The sequence below is a fragment of the Pyxicephalus adspersus genome, chromosome 6 (genome assembly GCF_032062135.1).
Source record: "Pyxicephalus adspersus chromosome 6, UCB_Pads_2.0, whole genome shotgun sequence".
NCBI classification, from domain to species: domain Eukaryota; kingdom Metazoa; phylum Chordata; class Amphibia; order Anura; family Pyxicephalidae; genus Pyxicephalus; species Pyxicephalus adspersus.
The window spans coordinates 32,062,846-32,080,998 of record NC_092863.1 but is presented as its reverse complement, the minus strand read 5'-3'; the positions used below and the strand labels follow the sequence as shown (position 1 = coordinate 32,080,998).

General features: G+C 37.3%; 2 long non-coding RNA genes across 2 annotated transcripts; one reads left to right on the top strand and one right to left on the bottom strand.

The window, feature by feature from the left end:
- Positions 1-1,056: 1,056 nt before the first annotated feature.
- On the top strand, positions 1,057-14,999 carry LOC140333469 (uncharacterized). Its single transcript, XR_011921365.1, has 3 exons — positions 1,057-3,191; positions 4,005-4,436; positions 14,704-14,999. It is a non-coding gene; the product is annotated as an uncharacterized lncRNA (long non-coding RNA).
- Positions 5,456-17,015, bottom strand: LOC140333473 (uncharacterized). Its single transcript, XR_011921367.1, has 3 exons — positions 15,175-17,015; positions 7,948-7,990; positions 5,456-6,792 (listed from the first exon to the last, which is right to left on the bottom strand). It is a non-coding gene; the product is annotated as an uncharacterized lncRNA (long non-coding RNA).
- Positions 17,016-18,153: the final 1,138 nt, after the last annotated feature.

Sequence of the window (18,153 nt, the reverse complement as noted above, 5' to 3'; positions counted from 1 at the left end):
AGCAGCACACTTACAATGGGTGCAGGGTGGGGCAATATGAAAACTAATTTAACTATATCAGACACTAAGGGTAAACTTTGATTCCATTTTAAGAAGCAAAAAGTGTCACACCCAAATTTTCTGTCATTCAGTATATGGGAATACAAAACACTTTTTGACTAAATAGTTCCTGATTAAACAATTTAAAAAAAAATATTTATAATAAAATGCTTTCCTTTAAAGCACTTGAGGTTACATACCGTAAGTGGTACTGCCAGCCAGTCATTCTGAATTTCACCTTAATGCACCATGCAAGACATGCATTGCAGCACAGGACAAGATATTGTGACACAATGACATGTCACATAGTGTGTTGCATTACACAAAATAGTGCATGCACCTTCAAAGGAATAGGCTGCTTTAACACAATGTATTTTAAGTGCAATAATGCAACACAACAATGCAAATGTAATCAATATGTAAGATAATGAATAAGCCTAATGTACCTCCATAATCAGCATAGCTTGCAATGCCATTATGAGATCTGCTTTTGATTTCCAAGTGCTTAGCCCTGTCATGTGTAGTAATGTTTTGTGTTTTTCTGCTTTTAACCCCTGTAAAAGTTAAATGTAGTTAGAAAATGTATCAAACAGAAAGGAAAAACATTCAGGTTGATTTCACACTGTTCCCCGTGCATTGCAGCACTCATAGTAATGCATTGGTGTATGTGTGACAAGCATCTTAATGTAGCAAAAATTGCATGTGTTTTGTAAAATATAAATAGACAAATATGAATAGACCCTCAGTGGTCCAGATTCTGAATTATTTCAACTGTAATTAGTCTGGTTATCATTATTCTGTATTTCATATAACCAATTCTATGTAATACATTTTGGTGTGAAAGGTAAACTATATGGGCTTTTTCACACCTACATGTGTGCCTTTAACACAAATGCTGCATAAACCCACAAAAGTGTGACCCCCCCTAAACAAAGCAGTATGAACTAATAGGTAATGTCATGTGTCAGCCCACCAATGTAGGAATATTGTGATATAAAGCTATAAAACAATTTGTGAGATCTTTACATTAACACGTTATACTGCTGCTGGTTTAGTAAAACCAGATGACCTAACATTTTATTACTGACATTTACAAAACACATTTTAAACATTTAGAGGATCAAATGGGAATTTGAATGACATATCATTGGCAGGTTTAATGGACAATTAAAATGGTAAATGATATTGCCCTGGTGTCCTCTGCCTCTAATGTTTACCCTTTTTCTGTAAAATTCACTTAAAGTCACCCTGACACTTAGGGGTACATCTATAAAGCAGAAAATCTGACCACCTGCAAACATTCACTTTGGAGGAGTCTCAAGCCATAGGCAGTGATTGATTGCCCAAGTGACAATTCCATTACTAGAAGCAGTTAGGACTACACACATGCTATAGTTCCTCGGAAATTCACATCAAGAAATATACTGGAGACCCAAGTGACTCCCCAGCAATTTAATATAAACCTTTAAAGAAATTGATTTTATGCAAGATGGTACTATCCTAATTTTCTTTACACATACACATCTGTAGGGAATCAGTTAATACTCTCCCCATACTGTGTTGCCAGTATTTACATATATGCTAATGTATCCCAATTTGGGTTTGGGACAGGTTGCTCCTGACCCTGCTCACCTAATATTGTAATACCTGGAGACTCCATAGAACACATTATCATATGGATATCATATAGATGAAGTCATCTTCTGGACCTCTTCTCTGGGTTCACTAGACTTCAATCCTGGCCTTCTCTTAGAAGGACTCTCAGCTGCAACATTTTTCCTGGTCCTGGGTTGGACTTATGTTCCAAACACAGTAAAGGCCTGATAATCTTATTGATATAACACCAACACATACACAAGATGCCAAATGCTCCTCACTAGGTATTTTTCCTAGATAGCATTAAAGGTTAATACTTCATATTATTTATGACCATTAGTAGAAAATATGAATTATTTTAATAGTAATGCAATTTAAAAAGCTATTTAAAAAACAAGTTGTTAGACAAATAAGGTAGTTGTAGGAAGTTTTCCTAATGAGGTAAACCATTTATCAAGGTCAAAAACAGCAAGTAGAAAATAAATCCAGATAATCACATTATATTATAATAATTTCATGTTAAAAGTGTTAAAAGTTCTGGGGCCACCTAAAGGCCAGGGAGTAGCAGTTTATTTGTCCAGTGCAGTGTGGCAGACTGGTATATTTTGTAGGACGGAGAATTCTGATACTTTAGTAAAATATCAGAATACTGCATTGCACATAGACAACAGCTTCTTACAAGCACATAGACAACAGCTTCTTACATGTAAGCTTATTCTAAAAACTGATTAAAACTATATGAACGTAAAATAAATAGTGAATTAGTAAATCGAAGAGATTAAAAAAACACATATACACAAATGACATTGGACATTATCTCATACCACTAAAAGGTTTTCTTTTTTTAACTGAGACATCAAAAAGTTAGTAGTAATTAGTAGTAGAGGCAGGTATTATAAATGCAAACACCAGTCATGACATGTATCACGATAATTGCATTGTTTGAGTTACCACGTGTACAGTAAGACTCATGAATACTAGGCTATAGCTTAACACAAAGCACCCAACCTAACATCTATCATCCAAATGCTGAATAACAGAACAATATTGGGCAGTGGAGGTTTAGGAATTTGATAGTTATTTAACAGGGGTAGGTCTTAGCATCAGGTGAAGACAGGACCTTATTCAAGGTTTTGTTTTTTGGCATTTCTCTTAGTCACTCTGGAATTGAAGGTTTCTGCTCATCATGCAGTGATTTACTAAAGGCCTAAATTGAAATGAAATTAATTAATCTTTTATCATAAAATGACAATAAATTGACCCAAATGAAGGAAAGTTTCATCTACTACAGAAAACAGATTTCTCAGATAGTATCTTCAAACCTAGAAGGCATTGATATATATTCTGTCATGGTAGTTCCTTAGTGCCTTTTCATGTGTAGCTTTGACTAATGAACCATTACAATAATAACCAGTTCTCCACAATCTCTTTTAGAGTACTTTTTATGGGAAAACAGCATTGAGGATGATGAGGATAGTCTATGGACAACAGCTGCCACATTCATCACCCTCTTTCTCCTAAACTTCTTGTACAGTGCAACTATCACAATTGTAAAGGTAAAATAAGTTTCATGTTTAAGGCTGGAAATAAATAAATCCAAATATATAAATAACTCAGAGATGTATTATTGCCTGCCAACAATCTCATAAAGGCATTTAAGTGCATCCAGAGACATTGTTTTAATGTTAGAAAGGTAAGATTAGACATTTTATCAAGTGTATTGCTATATTCTGATTTCAACTCTGACTGCCTCACCTTGCTGAATAAGTATACAGGGGTCCCTGTAAGACTGTGATCAGATAATAGACAAAAGTGGGGTGTATCATCTCCTGGCTGTTGGTAAAGAAAACCATCTACCATTCACAGCAGCAGTCTATAATTTCATATACTATGGAAACGTTATCACCAAACTGCATTGGTAATTTCAGCAGTCAGGCTTCATAAAGTGGTCTTTTAAACTTTCAGAAACTTAAAGAACAGTAATCAATGAAAATATGTTTGTATAAATATACTGGATAAAGATAAGCAAGTATGAGTATTTATTATTTATGTTATGTCACACAATAACCAACATGAAACAAATGCAATTTGTAGACCTCTATAACATCTGTAGAACCTTTTTAAAGGTTGATAAGGAGTTGCTAGCTTTGAGGAATAAATCAGTTGCATTACATATTCTGCCTCTGATATGCCCTTCACGTGGGTGGAAAGCAAGCTGTCCAAAAAAATACATTGTTAGCACAAATATTTTAGGGCAACATATGGTGTATTACTGACTTTACTGCTGGCTGGAGACACTGATTGATAATGTATCATGTTTCTTGTACTTTTAGAATACAACTTACTGTTTTTGTTATTTCTTTCTATAGGTAAAATGGTTCATTTCCAGGATTCTTCAGCTTGACAAAGTTGACGAGCATTATGGTACTGTACTGGATTCAGTTACTCAGTGAAGATCTTCATCTGTTTCAAAATTGGAAATCAAGTGAACCCTAGCCAATGAAATGTGTTAAATACATACAGATTGTCTGTGGAGTTGTGTATTACCAAATGTGAAATATAATGTATTTATAGAAAGCAAAGAGCAGAGCTTGTGTCATTCCCACTATATGCTGTGTGTCACCTCACACAGCACTTAACTCTTCCTCGCTAAGGGGCAAGCACCTCGTTCCTGCGCATGCAGGCCGTTCTGACTCTGAACGTGCCTGCTCCGGTGACTCATCGTGTGCAGAAGACCCCGGAAGAAGAAGAAAGGAGACAGGAATCGCCGCGATGGACAATGCGGGATGGCGGCGGATCAGGTTAGCGATGTATTTACTTACCTTCCCATAGGTTAACCTACCCCGAGTAGGTTTCAGCAACTTTTTTCTACCCTGGGGTTCCTGCTAGGAAGGTTAATCATCCCTGGCTTTTTAGCAAGCTCAGACACAGTACTCAGTGCTCTTGAAACGTGTCTCCACTAGTGCTGTGCCCCTAGTTTTCTGAGTTAGTTCCTGTTCACCTGTTGCTTAATTCAGTGTTTTCTTTGTCCAGCTAATGTGTTAACCCCTATTTGCCCAGCCTGTTGTGTCCAGGCTAATCCTTTGTGCTGTTTCAGTGTTCCTCTTTGTCTGTGGTTATTCCTATGTCACCTGTGCCTCCTGTTGCTTCCAGTGTCTCCTGTGTTCCCTGTGTCAGCAGTGGCCCCTGTGTCACTGGTGTCTATTTCCTGTATCTCTTGTGACCTGACCTCTCTTGTTTGCTGCCCGCTTTGACCCTGGCCTTTCCTGACAATTCCTCTGCCTTGTGATTTGGTACTGTGTATCTTCCTGCCCAACCTGGTGTGCCCAAGGCTTGCAACCTGGAGGTAGCCAGCAACGCAACATCCTCACCACTAGAGTCTCTGGAGAAGACCTGGTTGCCGTTTAGACTCTGTGCCTTGGCCCTTCCCATGGTTCACACCATGTTTGTTCAAGCTGTAGCGCCCCCTAGTGGCCCCGTCTCCCCAAGAGTGACATGTATAAGTAAATTCACAATTTGGACATTTTCTTGGATAATGTTTACATGCATATGTTTTGCACTTTACCCATAACAATATACAACTGATCTAAAATTGAGCAGATGTGAGTTTGCAGCCATACAACATTTCTTGGCCATACAGTATGTAACACAATTGACTAAAAATGGATGATTCTTGTAAAAGATCACCATAGTGCACATTGATTGTCAACCTTTAAATTTCAAACTAACAAAAAAACAAACAAAAAACTAAATCTTTAATAGCTAAGTAACTGTGTAGGTCATATTAGTCAAGGACCCAATATGCATATCCAGCAAAAAAACAATTTCTCTCTTCGTTATAGCACTTCATCAGTAACATATTTTTCGGACCATAAGACGCACTTTTTTCCCCCCAAATGTGGGGGGAAAATCGAGGTGCGTCTTATGGTCCGAATAACCTTCCACGCTTCCAAGGGGGCCCCCAGCAGACGGCAGGAGTTCCATCTAGCCTGGCATATACCTGCAGCATGGCCCCCCCTGCCCAGATTACAAAAAAACATAAAGCCCTCCACCCCTACCTTATTCTATCCATCGCAGAGCCCTGCCTTCCCCCTCCCTGTGTTTATCAGCAGCTCTCGTCTATAGAAATGCTGGGGATGTGTTTCTATGTGGGAGCGCTCCCTGTAACAGTGGGGGGGAGGCAGAGAGAGCAGGAGGAGGCCAGTGTGAGGTAAGCAGTGCTGGGATTCTTGTGCAGCAAGTCATTCTCCTATGACAGGTCAGCTGAAGTTTTCCTCCACAATAGTCTTGAAGTGCAATGTCTGTGCAATGTTCTGCCATGCAAATGTCTCTCTGTGTGCAATGTTCTGCCATTCAATCAATCTCTCTCTCTCGCTCTCTCTCTCTCTCTCCTCTTTCTCTCTCTCTCTTCCCTCTCTCCCCTCTCCTCCAAAACCTGGGTGCGCCTCATGGTCCGAAAAATACGGTACTTCCTGACTAGCAATGTGTTCCTTAGATATTTTAGTATAACTGAGACTTTTGTTGCTACTATGGATTAAAGTATAGTTAGAGGTGAGCTTTTTGTATGTTTAAATAGAGTAGGGAAATGATTAGGTTTTGTTGTTTTCTTTGTCCGTAATGGGGAGATTCACAGCTCTGTGACTAAAAAAGAAAGTCATGATAGGGGCCTCAATGTTTTAGGTTTCCATACATTTTTAGGTTGTAAGAGATGTGAAATGTATTTTGTGTGTTAATCGATTAGTGATGGAATAACGTAAAAAAAAAACTTGTGTACTTGGATTTTAAATGATGATTGTGGTATAGTTCTCATGCCCACTGAGGCTCCTGGGGCTGAAAGAAGGCAGTCAGTCACACATTACAATACACAGAATTTATTAACAAAACAAGAAAACAATAACAATTCAGCTGAGAAAGATGTTATTAAAAGTATGGGCACCTGGTGTCCTATACACCTATATTTGCACCCCCGGCGGTATTCCCGAGTGTGGCTCGGGGTTAATTTTATGTACCAAAAGCATTGTATAGATCCTACCTGCTCCCCACAATCCAGTGGAGTGCTCCAGCAATGCCCAGCCCGCTTCTGTGTCCCCAGAATTGCATCCCCGGTGTGGGGATCGATGGGATGCGTGAAGATTCGGTACACTTGGGAGGCGTGGCCTGATGGGAAATTTAAAAGCAAATTACATTGTAATCTGTTTTTAACACATTGATCACAGTAAAAAGTGATTAAAAAAATCTAAATAATAAATAATTAATTATTACTAATTTAACAAGAATATCCCCCCCCCCCATTTGGACAGATTTCAGCCTTTTTGATTTGATTAATTTAATACATTAAAAAAGTTAATATAATATTTTATAATTTTTTATAATTATTATTTATAATTATTTATTACATTATAATTTATGATTTGTGTTTCAAACGTTGTCAAACCCAGGAGTTATTCCTAACAAATACAGGCTTGCAATGTTTACCTCCCAGGCGGTTCATTTCTGTCTGGATTTATATGTCTAAAAGCGGTACATTTATTTGTACAGTATAAATTTATTTTACAGTATAATATAATAGTACAGGGGTGTCAAACTCAATGATTATTACTCACATAATAGTATGAGTGTACAAAGTTTGAAACACAAAATCATGTCAAAATAGTAAATTAAATAAATAAAAAAAAAATTGAAATAATGTTTTTAAAAATTAAAAAAAAAAATTATACTTATAATTATAAAAGTATTATATTTTACTGTAAAATATATTTTCATAAAGGACAATGTACTGCTTTTCGACATATAAATTCACTGTATTGCATTCAATACAGTTATTTTGTATTGAATGCAACACAAAATAATTTGAAATTCCCACTACGCCACCGACACAACGGCTGCATGCACCGACATTACCGGGAACTCCTGGTGACTCATCACAGACAGAGGACGCTGGCCAGAGGAAGCGAGAGGACGGGGATCGTGAAAGAGGACGCCAAGGACCAGGTAAGGCTCTATTTACTATTAGTTTCCATTGTTTTAGCTACCCTGAGTGTGACTCGGAGTTACCGCTTTCAGCATCTTTTTTTTTACCCCAAGCCACACTAAGAATTACCGCTGGGGAGGTTAAACAACAAATTTGCATGCAATGTACAATGTACCGCTTTTGACTTAAAAAATACTGAGATAATCAGACCGCCAGGGAGGTTAAATGACTTAAAGCAGATGTAAACCCATTTATTAAAATTTCATTAAAGCTTTAACATGTAAACATCTTTTCAAAAATTGGTCTTAACTTTTACAAACATTCAGCTCATGAAAAAATACCTTCATGAAGATCCCAGTTTCTCCCATTCTTTGTCGTGTCAGTCTGCAACACACAAGACCACAATCAGCCATGTCAACACACAATAACAAAAACCACCATTACCAACCATCATTATCACTTTTTGGAAGGATGTCCAGAGCAATGCTGTGAAGCTGGTACTGGATTAGGGGCATGAAAGAGGCTTTAGAAGATCAACAACACTGGAATTCAAATACATTTAAAAGTGCTTTACAATTCACAGTGTTTAGCACTTGGAGGACTCTTTCAGACTTTATGGGGGCAGTTTTTAAAGTGAACTGTAGCACTTTACAAATGCTTTGCCATTCAGTTGAATGCGGTTGCATTTGAAGTGTGGTTCTCTATACCACAAGGGAATATGGGGTCAGCTGCAGTCTTCTAGCAACAACTGCAATGCAACCACAGCTAACTCTGGTTGGAACGTATCCCTATTCAAGTCAATGGAAGCAGCTTACTACTCAAGAGTGGCTGGAAGCTACATGTTGCTTCCAGGAACCACAATGCAACTGCAATATAATGGAAATGGAACTGCATACAAAACTTGTGAACAAACAGTCCTCAAGGTAGTATTCAAATATACTTTAGGATTTATATAATCTTTCCATTACAAGGGTCTAATAACACAAGATATAAGCTGTTTACATATTCTTGGAAATGTTATCACTAAACAGACTGTGGTAATATGACTAATGTAGTTCAATAGTACTCAGTCTTTTCAATTCCAATACCCTAAAACCAGTCAGAAGGTTTCTCAGGAACCCATAAATGTTTCAGTCAAGAAAAATGCTCAAAAATGCCCACCTCAATCTTCTAACATACAGTATCTATTCAATAACTTCATATTGTTCCTGGAACAGAAAATAAGGGAAAAAAGATGGCTCTGAGTGTCTACTTTTTTTTTTTAAATCTCACACCTTTAAGAACCTTCAAAAAAAATGAGTAAATTAGACATGTAGGAGATGAGAGAAAAAAGTAGGAATTTTAGAGATGGATAACTGTGAGGTGCTGCAGGAACAAAAGGAATGGAAGGTGGATGCCTCCTCTTAATTAGGTTTTTTTTAGTTATTTATCTTATAAGATATAGGTGCCAACACCTTATAGTATTACATGCAAAAGAAGGGAAAAAAAGAGAGAGAATGGGTTTTTTTGGCAAATATATACTGTGATAACAAGACAATATTAGTGACAACTACAATATTCGTCACAATTATGATACAGTAGAATTTTATGGTCTCAACCCCTTCAAACTTTGTAGGGTGTGTTGAGACTGTAAACTATACAGCCTATTCCTACTCAAATGTATAGTATTCATTGTTACATATTTGAAATACTGTGATACCGCGTATGAAAGCGCTTGTATATACATATGTGTTTGTGAATATACATATGTGTTCGTAACATCTATGTTCATATATACATTTCCGAAAGGCTCTTTTGGTTTTTCTACATAAAATGCACCACATTGGTATGTAATTAGGTGGAATACACCTGTGGTTGAACAGTTCACAAAGTATCCTAGGGTGTGCGTTGCCATTTGGCAGTTGTATACATTGACCTTCATAAATCAATTGACATAGATTGCAATGCCTACATATATTTGCCCTTTGGCATGGATTTGATATTTTCTGCTTTTGGTTCCATCATGAAATGACTGGAGACAAGATGATCTCAGAGATTTAGCTTTGCAGTAGGTAATTTGAGGTGAGTCACTAATGTGTAGTTTGATAGTTGAATCTGCACATGGCTAGTCACTAGCCCACACTTTTTCTACTATTCTTTAGTAAGACTTATAATTATAATTTCTCTGCACAGGTGGAATGTAAACAATGATTTATAAATATCATACACTATTATCGTAATATGTAGGTATATCTTTATACCTATTTACATTGTGGAATAAATCTTCCTTCCTGCATTATTTCAATATGTACATGATACTGTATGTAACTGTTTATTTCTTTTGAATTTATGTGATACTAGCTCCATATGTGATTCTTATGACGCCCTGAGAAAGCCCATTAGGTGAAATGCGTTGGGACTTGAGACAGTACTGTCCTACAAGTGCTTTCATATGTAGTATTTCAAATGTAACTATGGATTCCTTACATTTGAGTAGAAATAAGGTGTATAGTTTCCAGTCTCAACAAACCACACAAAGTTTAAAGGGGTTGAGACCATAAAATTCTATTGTGTTATGATCGTAAAGAATATTGTAGGTGTCACTAATATTGTTTTATTATCACAGTATATAAATTCCCAAAAAAAAATCTCTCTTTTTTTTCCTTTCTTTTACATGTAATGCTATAAGGAGTTGGAACCTAAATCTCATAGGGTAAATAATTGGAGTAAGAAGAGACATCCACCCTCCTTCCTTTTGTTCCTGGAACACCTCACAGTTTTCCCTCTCTAAAATTCTTTTTTCTGTCTTATCTCCTACATTTCTAATTTACTCATTTTTTGTATGTTCTTAAAAGTGTGAGTTTAATAACACAAAAATAGACACTCAGAACCATGCCTAACTATGGTGTCATCTTGATTTGTCCAAACTCAGTGTCTTCATTGTATAATTAGCTATTGCCCCAGTCACCTCAGTGTTAGACAGCCTTAACTAAACTTTGCTAGGAGGACAAATCTGGAAAAAATAACCTGCAGGGTAGATAGCAAACTGATCTACATAAGTTATTGAAAGTTTGGAGTCTAGATCAGGGGTCCTCAAACTACGGCCCGCGGGATGAATACGGCCCGCTGAGGTTGTCCATCCGGCCCGCCAGCTGCCGGCCGCCGAGGCTGCTTCTCCTGCCTGAGCTCTGGCTGTCTGTGATCTGCACTCCAGGGAACCCGATCACGTGACACCACTGTTGCCGGGGTAACGCTGGAGCTGTCGGGCTGAAGCCATCAGGCTGAGAAGGTATGAGCATAGACTCACTGCTGCCTTCATACATCGGCTGGTTCTCACTGCAGCACAAATGTACATGATCAATGTACATTTGTAAATAGTATAAACATACTATGCACATTGATCATGTACACATGTGCTGCAGTGTGATCCAGCCGATGTATGAAGGCAGCAGTGAGTGACAGGTAGCAGACACTGACAAAGTTTTTTTAGCAGCCCTTTTTTAAATAAAAAAAAGTGTGGGGTAGTGTTGTGTGTAGGGTAGGGTGTATAAAAAGAAGCAAAATAATGAATTGCTTGAGATTATTCATTTGCATGGAAAATGCAAGATAAATTTGCATTTTTAATACACACAGTGAAAATTCAAATTTATCTGTGCATTTTCCATGCAAAGGAATAATCTCAAGCAATTTTAAAGCCAAAGTAAATGCCACTTTTTTTTTTAATGATCGGCAAGTGTGCTGTGCATATAGTATTGTTCTTTCATGTTTTTTATACAATAAATACGTTTTCTGCAGTGTGCATAAGAATCTTCTCCTGTTTTTTTTTAAACTATAGTACGGCCCCCCGACAGTCTGAGGGACCGTGAACCGGCCCCCTGTTTAAAAAGTTTGAGGACCCCTGGTCTAGATGAACAAGTAACAACACTCTTTCAATAATTCATTCAATGTTCAATCATGCTCTGTGATAAAAGGTTAAAAGAAAGTTTAATACACATTTAAGTGTGCTTCTCCCGTTCCAACCTTTTAATGAACTGTTTGTGAAACCTGCAATCAAGCTAATTTATGTCTTATTCATGCAGAATTTATGTAACATTATTCGGGCTTAGAAAAAAGTTATAAAAAAATTTAGTAAATGATAACTCATTTGTGCAGTCAATGTTAAACATTTTCAGATGTGATGGAATTCCATTACACTTTTAATATTTGTTAATGTGGTAATTTTGATGGGAGAAATGTATATTAATGTATGCTAAAATTGTATACAACATATACTCTGGCAATCATTGCTGAAATGTAAATACAAAATAAAAATGTAGACTTAAGTCGGATCCTTACATCTAATGCTGTAATACCAATCCTGTACAGAGTATTCTTTGCAGATCTAACTTTCACCACATTCAAGCGAACACTCCCTACAGGGAGCCAGGGCGTCCTATACACCTGCTAAGCGGTAAGATCTTACTACTCCCCAAGGCTTTGCTAATTATTGTTTATTGACAATAGTTTCCAATATATACTATTAATGATTTTTTAACCTCCTGGGCGTTTCACTGATGTGTGGATTTCTGTACCAGAAGCGGTACACTGTTTTTCATGAATTTTTTTTTTTAAATTGTAGACCTGTAACTTACAGAAATATGTCCGAACAAGGGTCTAGTAGATATTCTGAATATAATAAAGTTTGAAACACACAATCATGTAAAAAAATTTTTACTTTAATAATAAAATTAAAAAACACAAAAATCAGCTTAAACAAGAATGCATAAATAAATAAAAAATACTGAAAATGCAATAATTCGGTATACTGTATAGTAATATATTTTTCTAAAACACCTCCCAGAGTCCAACGTCACACACCTATAGACAAAACCACATAAATATGTATATATTTTGTATTATTTTATATTGGATTGGATACAGGACTTTGTATTGAATCCAGTACAAAATATTTGAATTTCCCGCTACGACCCCCGTCGATGGACATACGTACTGACATCATCAGCAATTGCAGAGGGACGCGTACATGAACGTTGGGTGTTCTAATTCTTTCCATACTTCCATGCAAAAAGTAAAAAAAAAAAACATTTTTTCGCATGGAAATTTATTTTAGATTGTAGGCTATAATTCTTAGGCATAACTCACCGAAATATGTCCAAAATTTAATAAATTTAAAAAAAAACTTTAGAAAATTTTTTTTTATAAAACAAAAAAAAAATCTTTTAAAAAAAAACAAAATAGTGTATAATGTAATGTAATTGTACAGTAGCTTAAATAATATATATATAATACAATTATATATAATATATATAAAGATTTCTTTGTATTGGACTTAATACAGCTTTCTTGTGTTGAGTTCAATACAAAGTTATTTGAATTTCCCGCCCCACACCGAAGCTTGCAGCGACGTCACCAGGAAACCCCAGAGATCGTCACTGCACACGCCGGATGAAGACAGAAGACGTCTCCGGAGGAGCTGCGGGGACAAGGTATGTATTTTTTTTAGTTGTTATCCGATTGTCATACAATCTTGTATGACAATCGGATTGCACTGTAATGAATGTTTAAATTTTTAGCTACCCCGCGCCTGGTTCAGGGTAACCGAGTAACAAGTTTTCTTACCCCGAACCAGGTGCGGGCTAACCACCCAGGTGGTTATATATTATTAAAACGTTTTGGTAGATCCTTTGGTAACAGATTTTTTGTTTTGTGATTAGAGGCCAAAATGTTTTGATTGAAGGGAGGTCACTGTGCCATTGTGAGTTGATGCATAGCAGCTTTTTAATCTTTGTTGGTTCTGATGACTGCTAAGTCCTGTAAGTGTGTACACATAGGTCTTACGACCTATGTAGATGTGTTATTTATGTGGTATATGTTTGCCTTAGACACTAATTAATTATACATATTACCATTTTATAAGTTATGTAGGACATAATGACTTGAAGACATAATGAATGTCTTTAACATGCCAAAAACAAAATGAGTTTCTGGTCTGATGAAACAGCGGGATCTCTGTGAATTGTGTCACCATTATTAGAAACCATTAATGTAAGAAATCTTGTTAAGGAAAACAAAAATTGCAATTTGGATGAATAGTAATGTAATTTTCATTGATAATGTTGAATGAAAAAAATGTTTATGTTGTTTATATTTTAACTGCTTATAATTGTGGTGCATATATATATATATATATATATATATATATATATATATATATACTATATTTTCCTGGTGCCAAACAGAATTTTAGACAATTTTGTAAAAGAAAAAACTAAAATTTCAGGTCTTCAGATCCTTTACTTAGTATGTCATATTGTAAGGTGAAGTTCTGCCCAGTCTGAGGTCCTGAGCACAATTGAACAGGTTTTCATTAGTTTCATAGTATGTACAGCTATCTCTGTACTTTGCTCCACTCATCTTTCCCTAGACCCTGACCCTTCTCTCAGTCCCTGCTGCTTAAAAATACCCCTATAGCATGATGCTGCCACAACCATGCTTCACTGTTGGAATAGTGTTAAGCAGGTGATAAGCAGTGTCTGGATTCCTCCAGACATAACCTTTAGATTTGAAGCCAAACATTTCAATTTTGGTTTCATCAGATCAAAGAATTTAGGCGCTACATCAGTCTGAGAGTGCTTCAAGTGCCTTTTTGCAAACTCCAACAAGACTGTCATGTGTATCACAATGAGGAAAGACTTTCGTCTATCCACTCTATCATCTCCTGGAATAAAGTCCCATTTCCACACAAGATCTCTGGAGCTCAGTAATAGTGACCATCGGGTTCTTGGTCACCTCTCTCACCAAGGCCCTTCGATTGTTCATGTTGGTTAGTGGACCAGCTCTTGAAAAAGTCCTGGTTGTGCTAAGCTTCTTCCATTTGAGAATTATTTTATCTGAGCTCCTGGGAACCTTCAGTGCAGCAATTTTTTTTTGTAGTCTTTCGCAGATCTGTGTTTTGCAACAATCCTGTCTCTGAGCTCTGCAGGCAGATCCTTTGATCTCATGGCATAGTTTTGCTCTGATATGCATTGTCAACTATAGCTTCTATAGAGTATACTATGGCTCCTATAGAGTGGTGTGTACCTTTCTAAATCATGTCCAATTAATATAATTTACCATAGGTGGATTCCTATCAATGTGTAAAAACATCTCAACAGTGATCAAGAGAAATGGAAGGCACCCAAGCTAAATTAATATTATTACACAGTATTTATATAGCGCCGACATTTTACGCAGCGTTTTACAAAGTCCATGGTCATGTCACTAGCTGTCCCTCAAAGGGACTCAAAATCTAATGTCTAGGGAACAAGGTAAGTGGGTTTTTTTTTAGTTAAAATGTACCCTGAGTGTGAATCAGGAATACCGATTTTTGCCTGGAAAATCCTGGAGTCACACTTGGGAATACCGCTAGGGGGGTTTGTCTCTAATAAAGTCTGAGGTCAATTTTTTTGGGAGAAGCCAATTACCTAACTGCATGTTTTTGGAATGTGGGAAGAAACTGGTGTGCCCGGAGGAAACCCACGCAAACATTGGGAGAACCTGCAAACTCCATGCAGATAGTGTCCTGGCTGAGAGTTGAACCGGGGACCTACCTCTGAAAAGGCCGGAGTGCTGCTCAGTTGAAGTGAACTTTCTGTTCAAGTAGGGACAGGACCAAGTCAGCATAAGAGCCAAAGATTTTCCATTGCAGCCAGGCAAAAGAAAAAAGTAAGCTGGGTTAAGGTCAGTCATATATTATATGCAAAAAACACAGTTTATAAGAATTACTCAATTGTTCTATGTCTTTTACATTTAGATTTGCTCTAATAAAACGAGAGTGTACTTGGTAAAACAAAATAGGCAAACACACATTATTTATGCTATTTTTGTAACAAAAAGACCAAGAGGGCCCAAAAACATATCCCTATATGAACCCCCATATCTAAATATATAATGAAAAAATCCCCATTGTGAACTAACATTTTTTTAGTTCTGGTGGCATGAAAATCCTTTAGGTACCAATCCTAAAGATTTTGACATTTTTCTTTAGAAAGTTAACTGTAATAAATTTGACAAAATATACATATGTAAAAATGTTTTAATTTATACTATTAGTGTCTTTTATGTTCATGTTAAAAATAATTGTAATCGTTTTCATAGTAACAAAATGTAGTGTGTGCATTCTTTCCAGAGCATGTTTGTTATAGATGAAAGGTGGCAAGAAGCTTGACCAGGTAGGTGGCAACATCACCACTTTGGTTCCTTGACCAGGTTAGTGGCAACATCACCACTTTGGTTCCTTAATAAGTTGGCAAACTTCTTTAGCTAATTTGCAAATCGCCTAGCAGTGAACAGACCTACATAAACTTGCCAAGTGCCAGTTTAATAAAACAGGGTATAATTAAAAAGCCCCTACTGAATAAAGAATCAGCACAATGTACCACAATGCTATACAATAATGCTAACGTTAACCTTCTCTTGTTTACCCCTCTGTTCCTTGATAGAACTTCATAAAAATGGCATTCAAGACCCTGGACTTCTATACTGCCCCAAATACTGGGTCTAACCCGCACCTGGTCCACAAGTACTGTGGGATAAGAAGACCACAATCCCCCCCCCCCCCCCCCCATCAGGGGTACATCTAGGATTCGGTGAAGTCTGACTATGTCTTTCAGAGACTTCTCGGCTGTAGCCTTCATTGTGTTGAAATGGGCCATCTTATTAAGTTCACTGCTACAACAATTGAATTGTAGATTCCCAAAGGGAGAAGGTCTATGATAAAGTCTATGCTCTAAGGGCAGGTTGAGATATGGAAAGGCCTAAGTAACTTATAGGGTCTAGTTCTATCACCCATTCTACAGGCACACATGGAATATCAGCAGACAAATGCAATCCTTAGAGAGGTCAGGCCACCACAAGGTTAGTTGTAACAGATCCAGGGTTTTGGAGACTCCAAAGAAACCCACCAAAGGCTTGTCATGCAAGGACTTAAGAAGAGTGCCTCAGGAACAAAAATCATTCCTTAATGATTCAACCTTCTTTAGAGGTCAAGACTGTGGTTAGGCATGTAAATACATTAGGCTTTCTTGACTGGGAAATTTAGGTCATACTAAATCATTTAAAAGGTTCTTCACAGCCAGAATAGTATTGAGAGAAGCAGGGGGTGTTTATACTTTGGAGCTTTGGTAGTTTTTGCCCCCAAGACTATTATGTAGAATGCAAAGCAACCGAAAAATAGAGCCCAACAAGCTTGGTGAGGATGCTGCCTTCTAGCCCTCTTCAGATACTCCAAGTTCTTGTGGTCTGTAAAAATAAGAATTGGATGTGCAGCTCCATCCAGAAGATATGGCCACTCCTCAAAAGCTGATTTATTAAGTTCCGACCGCCAGTGTCATTCTTCCTTCCCTCAGTCGCCTAAATAAGAATGAGTCGGGATGTTATATAGCTTTGGACCCCAGGTACTGGGACAAGATCGCACCAACATCAAAATCGGAGATGTCAGGTTGCTATATGATGGGTGCAGATGTTACGTAGACACTTCAACTGGTCAAAGGTTGACTGAGCCTCAGACCTCCAAGAAAAGGGGACATGCAGACTTGTGAGCCATGTCTTGGGCCACGATAGCTGAAAAGCCCTTGGCTGAAACCATTGGATTCCTTTTCTTGTTAGTAGGGGCTGGCCAGTTTAACACAGCAAATATTGTTCTAGAATCCCTGGCTATCCCCTGTGTGGGTAGGACCAGACCTAAAAACTTGATAGTTTCTTTCTCATATTTACATTTTTAGGCTTGACATACAAACCATGGGTTCAGAGGCAGCTCAGATCCTTCATGACATGAACTATGCTCCTCTAAAGATGACGTAAAGATTAATATATCACCAAAATAGACCATGTGACCATGATAAGGAACATGTCAAGAAAATCTTTTGGAAGATATCATTTACAAAGTGTTGAAAAGTAGCTAAGACATTACAGAGGCCAGAGGGCATTAACACATACTCAAAGTTGCCAAAATGAGTGTGAAATTTCATCTTCCATTCATCCTGAGTTCCTGGTAGTCCACATAAAGATGAAGGGTGACTTTTTTTTCCCATTTACCATCTGTATGCAGATAAATATACCTGCCAAGGACATAAAAGGCCAGATGAACCCTTTTTCAGATTTATATCAATGTATCCCTTTAGAGTTGCAAGCTAAGGTTCAGAAAATGGGTATATATGGTCAAAAGAAATTTCAGTCCCAAAAAGAGTTCAATTGGGAAGTCATGTGGTAAAGAGGGACTCTCAGATGTCCAAGTAATCTTGGTAAGCTATACTTTCAGTGTCTTTTCTTCTCTGTGTCCAAACAATGGCGAAGACTAGGCTTCGGAAGACAGAACTGTTGACAATGCTCAGAGAGAAACGGAGGGCCAATAATACATGAATTAAGGGACTGTAGCCATGGTAAGCCCAGAATAACAAGAGTGGAGAGGGTAGGATATCACAATAATAACATTTCAGATGGCCAGAAAGTTAGTAGTAAGAAGAGGGCATATTTCCAACATTGCCAGCCCAGATTTGGTTGTAGACACATCAGCAAATCGCAAGAATAAA